Source organism: Trachinotus anak, unplaced genomic scaffold, assembly GCF_046630095.1.
Source record: "Trachinotus anak isolate AG129_WGS33_773 ecotype Australia unplaced genomic scaffold, CSIRO_AGI_Tana_v1 ptg000005l, whole genome shotgun sequence".
NCBI classification, from domain to species: Eukaryota; Metazoa; Chordata; class Actinopteri; order Carangiformes; family Carangidae; genus Trachinotus; species Trachinotus anak.
In genome coordinates this window covers 9,431,128-9,450,627 of record NW_027273856.1, presented here as the reverse complement: position 1 = coordinate 9,450,627, position 19,500 = coordinate 9,431,128, and the positions used below count along the sequence as shown (strand labels likewise).

The window sequence follows — 19,500 nt, the reverse complement described above, 5'->3', positions numbered from 1 at the left end:
GGACCTGTTCTTTACGTTTCATTTTTTTAAAAAGCTGATCAAAATGAAAACATGTCAAAATGAATATGGTTTATATTTGAGGTGTCGACCATAAACTGCAGGGTCTCTAGTCGGCTCGGGACCTTTGTTGCATGTGATTCCCTGTCTCTCTCCAGTGTATATTAGCAACAGTGATGTTAGACAGAAGGCAGTAAGATTAAAATGCCAAAAAAAAAACACTGGGCTTTTTGCTACAAGTTGACTGTGATTGAAAAAGCAAAGCTCTGATAGAAAAGCCTGTGTTACTCTGTCAAATCACACATTTATAAATCATGTCCAAGCAATCATTTCCATCAACTATTAAGGAAGTATTAAGGAAGGAAGGAAGAAAGAGAGGCCGATATAACATATAAATTTGGGTCAGAAAAAATAAAAGGTCATCCCCGCTCTCCCAAGAAAGTCAGACTTCACTTCCTTCTGCAAGAAGAAATATTACAGTATTACACCCCTTCTTTTCTGATCACCTCGCCCAAATAATTTTTACACAGTCCCTTACATTTCCAGCCTGATCCACTAGATTTAGCTGTTGAGTCATTTGTTCATATTTTTCAAATACCTTTTTTAAGTGAAGCAATGCTGAAGAGAAATGCATGAAATCCTCAAAGAAATCCCTTAAAGCATTTACTGAGCAGAAATTTCCAGTATTTCCTGCCAAGTAATATTGCCTGTGTGCGCACACACACATATACACACACACACACACACATATACACAACTCATTACACACACTGGCTGATATCCACATACAACTAGAAAGTGTAGCCAGCTTCACTGTGTCCTCGCCGTGCTTATGCAGCATCCTGCTGACGGGCCCCACATCAGTGCTATTGATCCACTGTGTGTTAGATGACTTGGGAGTGTCCTGATGCTGTAATGAGGGTTCACACCCAGTGACTGCTAGGCCATAATAACCTTCACCTCAAGGTCTTCTGATCGTCAATTCCCCTTCACTGACAGCACAGAGAGGGAGGGGACAGACATGCTCTGCTAGATGGGACAGGGATGAATGAGAGGGGACAGTGGGGTAGGGATGGTGTGGGACGGCAGGTGGCTATAAAAAAGATATAATTTGATATGATGTCCAGTATCAGCAGTAGTAAATCACAGCAACATTAATGAGAGACATTTTATTCACTGTAACAGGGACAGCACAGTCACAGAAAATAATCTAATTGTCTCTACAAAGCATTCTGTGTCTTTGAAATGTGGCTTTGCTTTAAGGCACAAAGGGAAATAAAAACGGTTCAATAGCACAAACAGGGTCTAACGATTTTTTGCAGAGGTAAATAGTAAAAGACGTATAGAGTAAAAACATCTCTGATATTTTCCTCAATTCAATAATTTTGAAAAATATATTTATTTGAAAAACAACACCACACCAGGTCTTGTTTATGTGTGTATATGTATAACTAAACAACATCTAAAATGGTCAGGGTATTGAAGAGTGAGTTTTCTCACTGAACGTTGGGTTTCTTGTTGGGAGCAGATAGTGGTGATTGTCACTTGTCAAGAGCTTTGGCCATCGTTGTATGTCAGGACAGATTGGAGGCCACAGCGAGTTGCTATCGAAAAGTGACGGGACGGGCCGGGGCTAGCTGGTTAGTATGCTAACTAAAAGACTGACAAGAGGGTCGAGAGTTAAGAAAGGTGTTTCTTTCCACCTCTGGAGACAGCTGTTGTTGAGTAATGGAAAGAAATTTAATGTTGAACTCACAATGTTTCTTCTAGAGTGGTAATTAAACAGCTATTAATGCTAAAATTAGCTATGTAGCAATATCAAAATTCACAAATAGCTCCTTTAAGGCAGCTACTGTCTTGTGGAGGGCTCATGATTTCTGTTGATATTACACAATATTCTTAAACATATTAATGTCCCACTCAGAAAAGCCAACATTATTTGTCTGAACAGCTGGTAAAGCCTCACTGTCCTTTAAAAAAGCTGTTCCCATGGTGGAATCAGTTAAGGGCCCCATCCAACAATTTCTGAAACTTTCCAAAACACGCAGTCTGATAATCACCCCCACTTTATACTTGTTTTATGTACAATTCTGTGGTTCCTCTATCAGTTATTTTCATTCGGCCTGATGTGCTGGCTCATGCTTTTTAGAAATCCCAGGTGTTATCTTACTTTACATAAACTGATCCCAATGAGTACTACACAGTTAAGTAATACAGATTTTGAATTTGGGAAAAGACAAGCACTAATATCGGATCAGTACTCTGTATTGACAGAAATGCTGAAGTGATGGATACTGATCGAGAGAGAAAAAAGTTGTATTGATGCTTCCTTTCCAAATGTTAAGACACTGATTACTACAATAGAATCTCAGTTATCCATGTTTTGAATCCAACATTTGTCTTGAAAAGCACATATGGTGAAAATACTACTTCATACATTACTAACTAACTGTGTGTACAGACAGAAAGTTTAGAGGTGGTGTGACTGTATTGAAAGTCTATGGACAGATGCAAGTGGATGTGATTAGGTGTGAATTTGCCAAGCAGTGTGTGTGTGTTCAAAGTGTGAAATAAGACTGACCTTTAAAAGATGCCAGAAAGAGGGAATTTGAAATAACACTTTGTGTTCACACAAAAAGTAAAAGCACAAACCCAATAATCAAAGTCACTCAGGAAACTGTTGTTACAAATACGCAGGCTCAGTTTATAAATTTGGAACATGGTGCCATGTTCTGGGGGACATTAATTTGTTTTCTTCACTGAACAAACAGCCTCAGAACTTCTCTGTGGATAACATCAATACTCCATTGCTGCAGCTTATTGGCATTCAGGACACAAAGACCCACACAGGCACACAATCAATTAAGGGGAATTTCATCACAGGTGAGGATACACTGCGTCAGTAGTATAACTGTGGACTGTCTGATAATTCAGATGTAGAACCCTAAAGGACTCCTACTTGACTTGGAACTGGTTCTAATTCCTGGCTCCACAGCAAAGCAGTGCAATGTGGGTTGGACACAGCAGCTGAATCTATGCATAATATCCATCCAACCATCTATCCATTATCTATCTATCTGAGAGAGCCAATCCTAAGTGACATTGGGCGAGGGTGGGGTACACCCTGGACAGGTTGCCAGTCTATCACAAGGCTGACATATAGAGGCAAACAAATATTGATGCTCACATTCACACCTACGGGCATTTTAGAGTCACCAATCAACTTAACGTGCATGTGTCTGGACTGTGGGAGGAAGCTGGAGAATGCGGAGGGAACCCACGCAGACACGAGGAGAACATGCAAACTCAACACAGAAAGGCCCCAGACCCGGGGTTCAAACCCAGAAACTTCTTGCTGTGAGGCAACAGCTCAGAAATATTTGTGTAGTCGTGACTCAGACCTAAATTTTAACATCTACATTAAGACAAGCACAAAATCAGCCAATGATCACCTTAGAAGAATAGAATTAAAGGACTTACTTGGACAGCCTTTTATTGTTTATCTTTAGAAGGCTCGACTGTGATGGTGTCTGTAGATTTCTTTAAAAGCCAATCACACAGCTGCAGCTTAAAGCGTCTTCAGGGTTAAAACTGAACATAGAGAAGCAGCAGCCAGTTTACTTCTGACCATATGTGCATCTTATCAGAGGCAGAAAATAATGACTGAACAACATATAATTGTGAAAATACGTAAACAGCATACAAAATACACAAAATTAAACATGTGCATCCAAAAATAGCTACTGCTCTACACACATCACATTTTTATCTGTGGTTTCCTGCACTAATGAGTCTGATAAAGGAAGTATAGACCAATGGCCACTTCCACTGACCTCTGAGATAGGTGCAGGTCAGATGATAAAACAGCCTTAATTTAGATACTGTTTTAAAATAGACCTGTTTATCAGGGTAGAGAGAGAGAGAGCTACGATGAATGTGTTGGATGACTTACGCATTTATCTCAAGACCTAATTCCATCCTACAATCAGAGTCAAACCCAAAACAATCCATCTTGACTGGATAAAATTATGTTTAAAATACTCTGTTGTTTGAAACTGCAAATTCTCCATGAAGAGCCCTCCCATTTTTCTCCAGCAGGTGACAGGGCATGGCTGACTCCATCTCCCAATCAGGAGCTGGAGTACAGGGCTCAGACAGGAGGCTCGGCCGGTGCCAGAGTAGGCCATTCAGAAGCTGTGTGTGTTTTCCAGGATAGCTTGTGGCTACAGTGTTCTACCAAAGTTGGCAGTGTTACTCTCTCTCTCTTGCTATTTCTTATTTATTGTTAAGTTAGAAAAATCACATGACCTAACAGTGGTCTCACCTAGGTTCATAGATCCACCAAGGACTGTTTGTTGCAGTTCAGTACAAAAACATATATATTCAAGAATGCTAAATAAGTAACCTGAATGAATATACCTGTACTGCTAACTGTACCCCTACATACAAGAAGGCAACTTCAAAAAGGTAATAAAATCATCAATAAAGATTAATGACTAATCAAGAAATTTTATTCTTTGCTAACTAAATCAATTAACGTGCAAAGACCAGTTCAGTTTTCCAGTGTCAATCACATTCATTACACATCATTATGACGTTGTTAAAATTTGTGCATTGTCCATAATTTTGTTTTGTCACATAGCTACACATGCATGTCTACAATAATCAGATTATGCCCAGTAACCACAGAATAACATTCCATTACTCTCATTAACATGTTTCCAGTAGATGTGTTACCTACATGACCTTCCCATCAATATTCCTGCTAATGCTGCTACAGATTACAGTCTGGTTATAGTTTCCCACCAGGATTCAACCGCAAACATGATTTAGAGTGAATGAATCAAATATAGTTTCTAAAGATGCAAATGATGCAATAAATATTGTACCACTCTTTCCTCAGTAGCTTCAATGGAGTGGAACATATAAATTATACACTTGAGATAAATTAAATAAATCATTTGTGGAAGTTAAACGTGTTTAGATTAACTTCCTCAAACAGTAATGATTGATTTTGGCCACTTGGAGGCAGTAGAACAAGCTGTAAAAACAACATCGGCACATCATCGCATAATAAAGTTGTTCTGGCAAACAGTAGACACAAAACAACATTAGCATTAATTTAGAAGTGTGTGTCCAGTATTCACTCGCCTTTTAGCTCTGTTTAGGTCTCCACCAACTCTACACAAAGATTTTAAGCTTTGAAATGCTCCACTACCTGCTAGCTGCTAACTTTGTTTGATGATTTTTTTTTTACAGGAGAAAACAGCTGTCTGTAACAAAACAGTAAAGCTGTGAGTCTCCACCCCAACACAATGAGCTAAAAGAGGCTAAAAAGTTCATCGCTATGAGTGACCGCTTTCACATCACACATATTAATTCAAAAATATTGATTAGTGCAGCTTTAACAATGCCTGCAGTGCTTCCCCACCATTGCCTTGGAGGGGTTGGCCTGCTCTCCACGCCTCTGAGAAACCTAAGGAAAGAAATCCTGTGCTTTCTGTTTCTTATGGATTTTTTTTTCCAAAGCCAGAGATGCAAAATCCCCTAAAAGACCTAAAAGAGCTGTCTGATCAAATGACCAATTGTGTTTTTTTGGAAAAAGTGCTGTCTTTGTCCCCTGGAGGCTGCTGACTGTCCCTGGACACACTGACTGCTATTCAGACTCCTTACATACACAAACACACAAAACAAGAAGAGTCTCCGGTTCGCGCTTTATTCTATCAGTGCTGTGCACTGCTTTGAACTTCACACGTCCTGCTTGTCCTCATGCACAGTCACTCAAACACACACACACACACACTGACTTTATATACAACCCCAGGAGGCCCTGTGAAGGCATGCCATCAATGTGACACATGCCCACGGCCCAGTGCCTGAGGGCTGTCTAAATAGTCTCTATGAGCCCACACAAGGGCAAATATGCCGTCAGCGCCTTCATATTCAGATCAGAGAGCGAGTCAGAAAGCGGCTGAGAAGAACAGGAGGTACTGAAGGCGCTTCACAGGAAAAAGATACAACCCCAAAACTTTTGCCCAGAAATTTGGTTGAGGTTAGATGCATGGATTTGAATGCCCATGTACTTATCACTCTAGATCCATAGTGTTAAAAAGGATTGCTTATAATCTGCTGAGCTGTGGGAGTGATGCATAACTCCGAGGACAAAGGCACAAATTATGAGATCAAGTCCAGTTTAAACTTATTGTGTTGCATTCTCTCTTTCTTGTTTTATTAAGAGATTCTCGCTACAAAAGGAAGCTAACGATGAAAGTTAAATGAAGAGGAAGGTCATGTACAACTCAGATTAAGGACATCTAACAGTCCAAAACGCTTCAACACAGGTTTTCTTTAACCATGAGCATCATCTTTCCAAAACCTTAACCACACTAGTGGTTGAGCTAGGGATGGCAATGTCTGGCAGTCATTCAGTCTGAAGACTGAATTATCTCATGAAATTTAAAACAATCCCATTGACTTTTTGTCTTTTGACTTTTCATCCTTTTCATCCTCAACATCATGGCTTTGTAACAGACGTTCATGGTTCCCAGATGATGAATCCAATTGACTTTGGAGATCTTCTTCCCTCAAAAGTTAACACTGTCAAATACTTTGGTTTGTGACAAAATACCAGTAAAACAATGACAATCCTATCAGGAGTTCCTGGAGCCATGCCAATAGTGTGTCTCAAAACTATAGTTTGAGCCACACTACTGGCTGACTTTTTCTCTTCTGATACCAATACCTAAACTCAGGGTATCTGCCAGTACCAAGCACAACTGGTAACAAGCATATAGTGATTAATAAACTAGTATGCTGTTGTGGGAATGTGTGGCACTACAAATTGAGTTGGTGGCCCACCATGACTAAATGAATATAACAGAAACATTGATGAAGAGACCAATCATGTCTGTTCAATACCTAATACTCCAATCCAATACCTGCTATTTGCTAAATAATGTCTGTACCAACACCAATAAAGAGACAGTGGATCAGTTTATCTCTGAACTAAGTACCAACATCTGTACATGTGGTAACATGGTGAAGAGAATCACAGTCCTCAATTCAAAGTTTACTGTAGTGGTGTGAGTTTACTCATATGCCAGAATACATTGATCTTACTGACAAAAAACAGATCTGGAACCAGGACAGTTATAGAGAGGACAAAGTAAATACAGTTGTGATCAATTGGTGCAGGCATTGTGATCAGACAGGGTATTTGCATTCAGAGACCTTTCAGTGTGACACAGACAGGACAGCCTCCTAGACTTTGTCAGTTAGCAAGGGTTATGGACTTGTAAGGCAGTGATGTAACTAAGATGAAAATAGAAGGGGACACTGCATGTAGACAGTTGTCAATAATAAAATCAGTAGTTGTTGAGACTTCACTACCCAAAATATGGGTAGTTTTGGGTGAATATGGATGTATTTTCTTCCGCACAAGCCACCTGTTGAGAGTTCATCCTGAGGATGGTGCTGCAGGAAGACTCCTCTACATCATAACTATTCATGCTCCTCTCTTGAGAAAACATTATTCGTCAAATTTCGACCGGTGTGTGGCTTTAGTGGAAAGGTCACTGGATCGCCAAGAAATGGAGAATTTAAGCTGCATTCTATTTACCTCGGAAGTCAGATGTCTGAGCATCACATCCGAGTTGAATGTGATCGAGTAGAAGTAAGAAGTTTGTTATTACTGCTGCTTGTTTGTTGTTGTCATTGTTAAAAATTATGTTTATAACACAGTATGTGGTATTTTGCACATACAAACATGGTGGCAACATGTCCACAGATAGAAGTTTTACAGTGCTGTGAGTATGACTGATTAATGAAACAGAAATAAGACGGAAGTGCTCATAAACAGTATGTTACTAAAGATTTCACTTCTGCTGATGCACAGATTAGACATCTTGGATTTTGAGATCAGGATTAGCAAGGTTCTCCCGACTTTCCAAGTCAGAAATCTGACTTCATAGGACATTCTGGTTGAAATTTCCGATTGGGATCTCAGAAGTTCTGACTTCCTCCTTCAAAAGGAACGTACCATTATCCTCTGTATATCCACACAAGCTGCCAAGTCTTGCTTCGTATGAAAGCGTTGGATGGATAAACAAGCTGACCAGTAAACTTCACCTCAGGCCTCATCATTGAAAATAGCAATCAGTAGCATGTTCCAGAAAGCAAATGATAATTTTTTCCTCTTGTCGTGGCTCTGAGGTCATATGCATCTTAGAAGAGAAATGCTCTTCTAAGAAGAATACTTGAGATTCTTATTCAGTCATGATTGGGTTGCTGGAACTAGATAAAAGATGGAGACTGTATTTGTCTTTCTGGTGGTTCCTCCCTGTTTAATTAATCAGTCCTCATGTCTCCATCACAGCTCATGGTTGGTTTGTCAACAGCTGATGTGGAAAAGCATGTAATGGGATTTGTGGGGATAAAGTGATGAGAAGAGAAAGAGACTGAGACATAATGCTGGCTAATGAAAGGACTCTGTGAACTAACAGAGAGTGAGAGATCAAAGCAGAAAACAACAAAGAGAATGTGTGAGGTGGGGAAGAGATGAGGAAAGACAGTATAATTCAAAGACATAATGAGATAACCCCAAGGAGAATGAGTTAGATCTGTGAGTGCGGTCTCACTGAACAGACCCACAGCTTTGGATTGACTGAACACCAGCATGACACTGCAAACTGAGCTGGGTCCATCTGTCTTCATCCAGCTGAGCCATACATCTGTGTGGAATGACAACTGCCAGACTGCCAATTACCCATCACCCCGCCATACTCCATAGCCACACTCTATAGAGTAAAGTGAAGGGAAAACGCAAAAGCAACTTATGATTATGAATAACTGCAAGCAATGTTGCCTTTGTACCATTTATTGTAAATGAATAAGTGTAAACAAGTAGCACTTGTCAGGGCTTGTGATGAAAAATAATGCTAATACAAAACCAGACTAAAAGTAAGCAGCTATGCTAGTATCTATGTGAGGCTTTACTTAGGTACAATGATTGCTTTAAGCTAAATGCTAGCATTAGCCATGCTAACATGCTGACAGTGATGTTTAGCAGGTATTGGTTAGATTGGTCACAGTCTTAGTTTAGCATGTCGGCATACGCCTATAAGAGTTACAGACTGTGTATTTCAATAAACTCAGTTCAGTCAGTAAAACCCAGTAATGTTAACATGAGCTAAATGAAATATAACATATACCTTAATGTAATTCACATTGAGAGCACAACAACGTCTTCAGGTTACTTGCTGTTCATCAGTGCAAAGCCGTGCATGCCCCTCTTTTATCCGACACAATGACGGAAAGCGAGCTAGTGCCTGTGACTTTATGATGGTAGGTTTAAGTCAAAATACTGTAGTATTTTGAGAACCTAACTCAGTATTTTGAGATACTAAGTCATTATTATGACATACTAAGTCATAATCACTTACAGTGACTTCGGTAGTCACCTGTTTGTTTGGAACATCTGGCTAAAACTAACACAGCCTAATACAACAGTTCTGCAATAAATCCTCCTCTATGAAGGTTATAATGTTCAGTTTCTGTCTTAGACAGCTGCTAATTCACCTGTATGATCATTTTGGAGGATGCAGTTTGTGGAGCTGTTGAACAGCACTGCATTTTTTACACAGAGGTGTTTCAGTTATTTAGCAAACTCTCATTGATATAAATATCTAGTATACATATATAAAAATTGACCTACAACAGGATTCTATTTTTTCACAATAAAAAAAATGTTGCATTCAAGAATTGCTTCCACTGTTATCTGTAACCAGATGAAAGACTACAGAAGCTAAGTTTGATGACACATTTTATACTTCATCAGTCATCTGTTTGTCATCCATAGCTTCTCACATCTCAAGCCCACATGTAACATCCCACTGTTTTGCAGGTATGGTTGGAAAAGTCAGTGATGTAAGCACCTGCAGTTGTAACAGACTATGGTGCCACACCTCTGAATCACCACCCACATCTCCACTTTATTTAGTTCAATTAAATCAGAGCTTTGTAGGTGAAATTAAGAATGAAGACCTCATCTTCTTACACAGCAAGCTACATCCATGAAAAACACAGATGGCATATGTCCGCATATAGTCCATACATGTCCTGTCACCTTTACATCAATATGCTGTAATAGTTAAGATGGTGAAGGCTAAAATAAGGCTCCCTAAAAACCGTAAAAACGTACTCATCTGTGTAGCCAACCTCAAATATAACAAAGCTGAGAGTGTCTACCTTCTTTTCCTTTCCTCCCCAGCCTGTGTCTGCATATATGTGGGATATGGACTGAAGCAGGGGGAGGGAGACTGGTGGGCAGGATGATGAATGAGATTTTATAGCCATCTGGTGATTTCTGTCAGCCAAAGTTCATAGGTGGTTGTGCATGTTGCCAAAAATAAAAAATAAAAAGATGACTCATGATTAAAATGAACAATCCCTCATTTTAGCTCGCATACAAGTACATCATAGTTAAATACAGAGACCTGTTATACAGCTGCGTATCATTTTTGTAAACCCCCTATCACTTGCAGCTTATAACCAAACTGCATGTAAAAGTGAGTGATGCCAAGTGGTCTCTTCACATGTAATAACGCAAAACTGCATGAGTAATGAACAAATAAGTAAAAATATAACTCTATTGTCCATGGTTTGACTAACCTACACAGCGCTTTATATTTCATTTTAAATTGTATTTGTAGAAAAGCAGTAACAACACCATTCTATCAGTGGCACAGGCACAGGCCTTTGTCCCACAAGATATTTTGATCGTGACAGGTTTTGATAATAAAATGAATGATATCTGAATTCTGATTAGCTGCTTCAGTTTCAGGGTCCTGGTGTGCCTCATTGGCTCAGTGTCAACAGATCCGTCCTTAATATTACTGAAGAAGGCTTAACAGCTAGGAAATATCAATAACACAAGATATAATATATATATATATATATATATATATATATATATATATATATATATATATATATATATATATAATAAAAACAGAAACCTGTAAGAATGATAAAATATGAGAGAATTAATGAAAAGCCAAATGAAATAAATAGGTTCAGCCATCATTGAATTTAAAAGACAGGGGATTATAATATGTCCTCTGAGCAGCACTACTTCCTCTGGGCAGACTGGACGCTGCAGTGACTTGGTATCAGAGAGTGATGAGATGGTCTGGCCAGACCGGGGCAGCTGGTTGGCATGCTAACCTGAGTAGAAGAAAAGAAGTGATAGAAATAGAAACAAGAGGTCTGCTCTCTACCACTGGACAGCTCTTGGTGAGTAAAGGAATAGAGTTTGATCCTCAACTTGCAGCATTTCTTATAGAGTGTAAGTGAACAGCTGTTAATGCTAATATTAGCTAAGTAGCAAAGGTAAAACTTACAAGCAGCTCCTTTATGCATCTGCTGGGAACATGCTGAGTCATGTCCTGCAAGGTGGAGGCCAAGACAGAGGAGATTGACTTTGCTACAACTGTGACCTTGCTACTGCTCCTGAGCCCAACATCTCTGCCACCCTCATTCAAATACACACCAAAAGCATATGTTTTTGTGCATATACCACTCTCACAAGTCCTCCTACCTTAACAACCATATAAGTCGTTTGTTCCTCCCCTAGGATAACAGGACAAAGAAACAACCCTGACAATCAGTAAACTAACAGCAGTCTCAGTTGTCAAAGTCACATGTTTTCTCGACTCATCCACCTCCCTGACCTCCTCCCAATGCAGATTTTATCAGCTGAAAACCTTTTATCAAAAGTTTTACTAATTAAAAAAAGTGAAAAGAGGGTGGTGTTTAGCTCAGTTGGTAGAGCACCCGCCCCATATGTTGAGGCTATAGTCCTCACTGCAGGCAACCCCGGTTTGAATCCTGCGCTGGTTCACTTTTATAGCACGACCATGACCATGTTTCTGACTGTTCCTGGGTGGCCCAACCAAAGTCCAGACTTAAACCCCATAGACCATGTCTGGAGAGACCTGAAGATGGCAGTTCATGGATACTTCCCATCCAATCAGACAGAGCATCAGAGGATCTGACAGGAAGAATGGGATAAGCTTCCCATTGCTAATCTTGCAAATCTTGTAAAGACTTAATTTCTGTAGCGTTACACTTACTTGTGTTATTATTACTGACAAGAATGGTGGCTAAAATTCTAAGAACAAAGTTTCTTGCTATGGGCCCATCTTCCCTCACTTTTTACTTTGGATTTAAATCAAAGCCATTCTGAGATTTGAACCAACAAATATCTCAAATTCAAGCCTTTACTCAATCTCCCTCCTCATCCATCCAGATTTCTCACTGAGCTATAAGGAGAAAACTGAAGCCTGACGTGCTGCCTTAGTGACTATCACATTAACCTCCTTTAATTGATCAACACTAAAGCAGTGCATTTCTCTCTCCCTTCTGTCTAACCTTCTGTTTACAGCCATGTCTCTCTTTCACACTGCCATGGTTGCCAAAGTCTGATATTGTCTGTCACTATCTGACCTTGGTTCAGACAGAAAAAGCAAGTGGCAGATGTCCTCCTCTACAGGAGCAGACCTGGTGGCAAACTACATGTTCTCCCTCCCTCTAACTGCTCCCTCTATCATCAAAGCCTCACACTCCTGTTTGCAATGTTAATCACTCCACTTTCACTCACCTAGAGATGAATATCCACAAGGCTGCAATGGCTACAAACAGGAACCTGTTCTGGGGGAAGGGAAGAAACTCATTTGTTCTTCATGGCAGGGTGGCCTAGAGGAAGTCAAAGGCTTCCTGAGTGAGCTGATTAGGTGAACGTGTTCAAAGGCTCCGGTGTGTACATTACGTGATTACAGCATTTATCTATTTGTAAGTTTTCTCTGCCGCTGAATGTGGTTTCTTGCTAGAGGTGGGTGGTGGTAATTCTGACAAAAGCTTCACCCAGTTGTTGTCTCAATACTTATAATACAAAATGTTATAACGCGCCCTCTGAGCAATGCTACGTCTTTGTCTGCAGTGAGTCGCTACCGGAAAGTGATGAGACAGGCTGGGCTAGCTGGTTAGCATGCTAACTTCAGTAGCAGAAATGACGTTATAGAAACATGATTGAACATTGACGCTGCTTTCCACCACATTTGACAGCTCTTGGTGTTAAAACCTGCAGTTCTTCAGATGACCACTTGAGGCTAGGTCCAAAAGTGAGTCAGTCCCCATAGACTCCCAAGTTAAAATGTCCAACTTAACAGCAGAAATAAACATGTTTACAGCCTGGTACAAAAACTGTTTTGATCTCAAGAGCTTATTTCCTCCTACATGACAACTGCACAGGGAGTGAATTTTTATAGAACTCACCTGTTTATATAGACTTTAAGTTATGGAGAATTGAGGGCGTGGCTGCTTTGAGTGACAGGTGAGTGACAGGTGAGTGAGCGTATGCTTAACAAGCAAGCATGCACCAAAATTTTTAGTTTCAACACACACCCCACCTCTTTTTTTTTGGATTAGCCATGAGTTAGGCAGAGTCAGGCACTGCCAGCTCACTCTGATCTTCAAAACCACTCTTCAGAAACCTGTGAGCGACATCACAGAGGCTATAGCTTCCTCTAGACTGGCAAGTAAAACAGCTGTTAATGCTATATAGCTATAGCAAAACATACAAATGGCACCTTTAAGCTTGGCCATCATACACACAGTCCACTGAAGCAATGAATGATAACAATGATCCATCCATCTGCCGTACCACTTATCCTTACATGGTGGCGGGGGAGACAGGAGCCAATCCCAGTTGACACTGGGCGAGGGTGGGGTACACCCTGGACAGGTCGCCTGTCTATCACAGGGGTTACACATAGAGAAACAACCATTCACACTCACATACACAAGTAATTTCATTTTAGAGTCATCATTTAACCTAATGTGCATGTCTCCGGACTGCGGGAAGAGGCCGGAATACCTGGAGGGAACCCACACAGGAACAGGGAGAACATGCCCCCCAGACAGAAAGGCCAGAGGTTTGAACCCAGAGCTTTCTCGCTGTTATACACATCAGTGGTCCCTTTAGAATAAGATTTGATGCAGGGACTGATCTATAAATACATGATGAACTGTGAAGACCATACATTTAGAGGTTGGGAACAGAAAAAGTGCAATGAAGTCAAATCCATGTGTGATGATTTTTAGAGCTGTGGACTCGGGACAGAACCCTGTAGAGTGTTCTTGTAAACAAACAGTTGCGTCTACATTCAGTGCTTCTCACCATAATGTATTATGTGTCCCTGAGGTCTAACAAACAAGCTGACTGTATTTTCTTTCTCATAAAACTTTTACAAACCCAGTTTTTAAAATGTCTAATTTTGCTAGTTAGCCATCTTCTTCTTGCTACGTTTCTTGGCACATTACTGCCGCAGGGTTAGGGTTAACACCACCAACTGTTGATACTGTATGTTGAAAAGCAAAAAACATAAATGCATAAACTTCCTGCTCGTCAAAAACATAGTGGTGCAAGTGAAGAGCTCTACACAGCACCTATATGTTATGAGAATGAGTGCTTGAGACTTGACTATGACCTGACTGCCCTGAGAATTGAGTTATTTAACACCTGACTGCCTAAAAACCTAACTTGATTTGGGGATTAGAAAGCAAAAACTTTCAGATGTGGTAGAATCCCAGAATAATCCATAACGAAAAACAACAGCAGACAGGCCTTGCATGGCTACACCTTGGATATTTGATTTTTAAGTCTGTGCATTTGGTCTCAATTATGTATAAACTCTATTAAACACAGATTGGGAAAGAAATGTTCTAAAGCCATGTCATCTCAATGGTCAGCATTCAAACACATAAAAGGCAATTTGCTCACTAAGATTGGTGACTTGACTCAAATTTGCCCTCAGCGACTTAACAACAGCTCTGTTGAATTAGCAAATCAAAAGCTGATACAGTAAATGATGTTTTTCAGGTGTTAAAAATAAAGAAAACAGCCACACAAATAAACAAAAAACTGCAGATTTTTTCACTGAAAAGCCTTATTCCTGCATATCTCATATCATTTCAATAGCCATCTTATAGTAGAAAATGACTTTCTCTCATACCCACATGTCAATAACAGTGCTGTGCTTTGCAATGGTAATTTGGACTCAGTGCTTACAGGAAATACTGCAACTGTGGTTGAATGGAAAACACTGGCTAATAGACAACAGGCACAATATGACTGAGAGTTGTAGCTGTGGAGACTGACAGTCCACAGACCTGCCTCTGAGCCTTTTCTATCACAACTCTGAGGCTCGAAACACCACTTTAACACCAACTTGCAAGAAACCTCTGCTCTACCAACACTGTATGGTCATTCTGTGTGCACTCAAAGCTTCAGCTCTGTCTTCCAGCCAGATTGAGACCAATCAGCACATAACTTTGGCAATCAGATAATGTATCAGAATCAGAATTAGAATACTTTATTTATCCCCAGGGAGAAATTAGGTTACATTATAGTTGCTCCCTCAAGAATAGACATATAACAGCAAAGAATAGAGATTAATTTAAGATTAAGAAGTAAAGATAAAAAGATAAAGATAAATATATATATATGAACAAGAAATGTAAAAATAAAATGTAAAAAATGCCCTTATATTATGATATACAAATATACAATATAAATATGTGTATGTATGATGGAGAAAAGGCCAGGTCACAGTTTTCTACCATGAAGGTCACATCAGACAGTGGCTAAGCAAAGTCCATACAGTTAGTGCTTTATATATTGTTCAGTTATTTATTTGTCACAAAGCACTTGGCAATTAAAAAAATAAAAACAGTGGAGTGGCTTCTGTACAGTATAATTTTATAATTATTCCATTATTAATGTAAGATCACCACTACCTCTTGTCAGCTACTGCCACAAACAGAATCTAATTGTGGTGAACACTGACATCCATGAGTTCTGACTACAAGGCAAAGTTAATGCTAAAGACACACTATCCCTCCAATGTAAGTGAATAATATAAGCGAACAGGTTACAAACATTAACATAAAATTTTACTAAAGAGTTCATTGTAAATGAGATAGTCTTGTCAAGTGAGCTAACACGCTGGCCTGGAGCATGCTACTGCTACACAGTCACAAAAGCTCTTCAAGCTAGTCATTAACTGCCGTTTAACAAGTCAGCAAGCTTAGGCTACGTCCTTTTCATTTTAAAACAAAAATGATTTCTGTTCAGTCGATTGTTTTAGCGCTCCATCATAAATAATGTCTGTCCACACTAACGCACCTGAAAAAATGCATACCACATGAATATTCACGTACACTGGGCATATAAACAGGAAGTAGATCTAATCTGCAGTTAGGTAGCTGAAGAAACTACCACAAACAATGAACTAGCAATAAAAGCAGAATTCAACTGCTCAACAGCTGCTAGCAAAGACAACAAGGTCAGCAATACCTGTAATCCTTTATCCATGCTACCTTCTCCACTCGTACTTGTGACTGATAAGATCCAATCAGGAAGCGAACGTTAGTGTCTACATCATCGTTGCCAAAGGTCTCTGTTTCTGCCCGTCCACACTACAATGCAACCCCAGAGTTTTCTAACTAAAACAGGACCAGCAGCATTTTAGGGGCACAAAAACTCAGCAAAATGAGTTTTAAAACGAAATGCAGTGGTGTGGATGTAGCTTTAGTCGCTAAATTACAGCAAACCATGCCTCTTATGTGCAGCACAGGCTATTATAACTTTCACTGTTTCGCATTCTTCAGCTCACACAAGACACTTTGCTACTGGCCAACAATCAATGCAAATTGGTGTGTCAAAGTTCACACTCAACCAGAAAGATTTGCAGTTGCACTTGGCCTTGTGTGCAGATCCACTGACTGTTCCAGTCAAAATACTGTAAGATGCTCACCAGATTACCGAGTGTATAGGTGACCTAGTAGTGGGTTACTACAATAAGTGAGTCATTGTACAGTCTATGCTCCTGCCAGAACAGATAACAGATTTGTTGTCAACAAGGCCTCTACAAATTCTAGATTGTCAAAACATAGACAAGGCTTTAACATGGTTTAACACATAACAGAGACAAACCTCAACATGCTCTCTGCTGTTGGTTGCCATCCATGTACAGGATTTCTTGATACTGAAATTCTCATAATTCAAATTGCAACTTCATATCATCTTACTGCCTCTCTGTTGTCCCCTGTGCCCAGGTTACAGAGTAAGTAGTCAAAGCCAACATTCACTTTTGCATTCCTGTCACTCCATCCATGCACACATTAGGACATCAGGGCCGTCAGACTGGTGACACTGACACCACCGTACACCTGTTGTGAAGGCGTCAATGTGGAGCAGGCTGTAAACAAATTCACCTTTACAAAGATAACATGCTGTACGGTGGCTAAATGTCAGTGTCAGGGCACTCTGTGGTCGATGCAGAAACACATGTTGGTTCTCCCATGTATGACTCATCCACCTTTCACCATAACCTTTAGTTTGACAGATTTCATTTAATATCAAAGTGCACAAGACTATGCTTCAAGAATGAGCCATCTGAAAGCACTGAAAGGGCCACATACTGTAAATACTAGTGAGGTAGAAGGAAATGTATTTTCAGTATCTGAAGAAAACAGCAACATCAACACTGGCTCTGGGTAAAGAGCATTGGATTAGCAGCCAAGAGAACTTCATGATTTTCCAGCAGTGATTTAAACGGCCATGCAAGTGTCACATTGAGGGAAACGCCTTCCCCGTCTGAGCCTGTTGTCTCTTTATGGGACAAACTATGAGCCAACAGTCAATGTCAGGGTCAGCAGCGACGATACTAACGCCAAACTCCATTCAAAAAATTCAAAATTCAGATTTACGGTTCCTTTAGCATTAGCAAATATAAGTGACAGAGGATGACTCAGGAGTCTGCAAGGGTCTTATGCACACTGGGTTAAGCAAGTGGCACTTATTTCAGTAAAGTTTGAACTTTTATAACGGATCTGATGTCATCACTGTTATGATGAAAATACTCGATAGAGCAAATGAGAATTTTGATTTCATTTAAAATCAAGCTCTGGTTCAATCAAGTATTAAATATATGCCGAATTAAAGAACAGTTTCTGCTGAGTCAGGTAATATTTAAGAGCAAGCTCCAGCTCGCATTTGACTCTGTTTATGCACTTATTAAATCTTAAACTAATATATTTTCAAGTGAAGTTCGGCACGAATGAACTATATGACATGGGAAGGGGTTACAAGCGTGTACCTGTCGGGTTGTAGAGAGCTCCTCATTCCCGGTGGGTGAAGGTGTCCCTCCTTCGAGCGATGCTGGGGGGACCGGAGAAGAAGCCATGTTCCCCCGTCAGTCACTCCCTAACAACTGTTTCCAGTGTCACTTTGCGCGGTGTCCTCCAGCATACAGCCCCGCTTTTGCTGCTGCTGCTAAGAGGACCGGTAACTGTAATGGTTTCCTCTCCGAGCACAGTGACTCTCTGTCCGGCTACACAGTGTAGGTACTGTCCCTCCTCCGGACGGTGCCTGTATGCTTGTAGTCCGGTTGTCCAGTCTGGGCAGATGACGTTTTCCCCGGGTCTCTCACTCACTCTTTCATACACACTCTACTCACACACACATACACACACACACAACTCCCTCACTCTCTCTGTGTGTCACACTCTGCGTCTCTCTGTCTTCACTGTCATCTCAGTCCACTGTGCTCAGGAACATAGGCTAAGTGGCAAGAAGATTCTTATTTTGCATGACATGTCTTTCCTCTCCTATGCTGCTTCAATGTGTGTGTGTGTGTGTGTGTGTGTATGTGTGTGTGTGTGTGTGTGTGTGTGTGTGTGTGTGTGTGAATCTGGGTTGCTGCACTTCCTCCAGCACACACTGTAGTAACTAGTCTCTTTTAGTTTAGCTCAGTGCAACATTTCAACGGCATGACAGGAATGACTCCCATGTCGTCAGCAGCTACAAACTATACTATAGCTAATAATACATGGTGAATAATTGCACCAGTTAAATTCGTTGCAACTGTTATATTGAGCCTATTCTGTGCACTTAAGAAGGGTGTGTGCTTGTAAATACATTTCTCTAAAGTGTCGAATGACAGCAGCAAAATTACTGTGTCCCACACGCAAACACACACATCCTCTGTCCTCACAATGTCACATCTCACTCATTTCTAATACAAAAACAAAAAAAACATGTGTTGACATCGCATCTCCGCTGTGAAACTCATCCCGGCATCATCAGCCCCTTGCTTCTGTTGTGCGTTTCCCCTTGTCACACTATGACAAGATGATGTTCTACACTGCCTGTATCAAGATGTTACCCATCATCACATACACCTGCCTGTTATCACCATGCAGTGGGTTATGGGGGATGGTAGCCTGTCTTATGGGGGTGGGGTATCAAGAGGGAGAGGGGACCCTTAGCCATCCAATTTGTCACAGGGGAGGCTAGGGAGGGGGTGTGGTGGCGAGAAGACAACTAGGAAGGGGTGGGAGTGGTGGTAAAAATGGGAATTTGTTGTGGTTTGCCACAACAGC

At 40.4% G+C, this 19,500-nt stretch overlaps 1 protein-coding gene across 1 annotated transcript in view; it reads right to left on the bottom strand.

Annotated features, from left to right (window-relative positions):
* Positions 1-19,254, bottom strand: part of ank2b (ankyrin 2b, neuronal) — a 204,049-nt gene extending 184,795 nt beyond the window's left edge. Inside the window, exon 1 of the mRNA XM_071478279.1 lies at positions 18,216-19,254. The gene's annotated coding sequence lies outside the window, so the exon portion shown is untranslated. The remainder of the gene's footprint in view (positions 1-18,215) is intronic.
* Between the last annotated feature and the right edge of the window lie 246 nt (positions 19,255-19,500).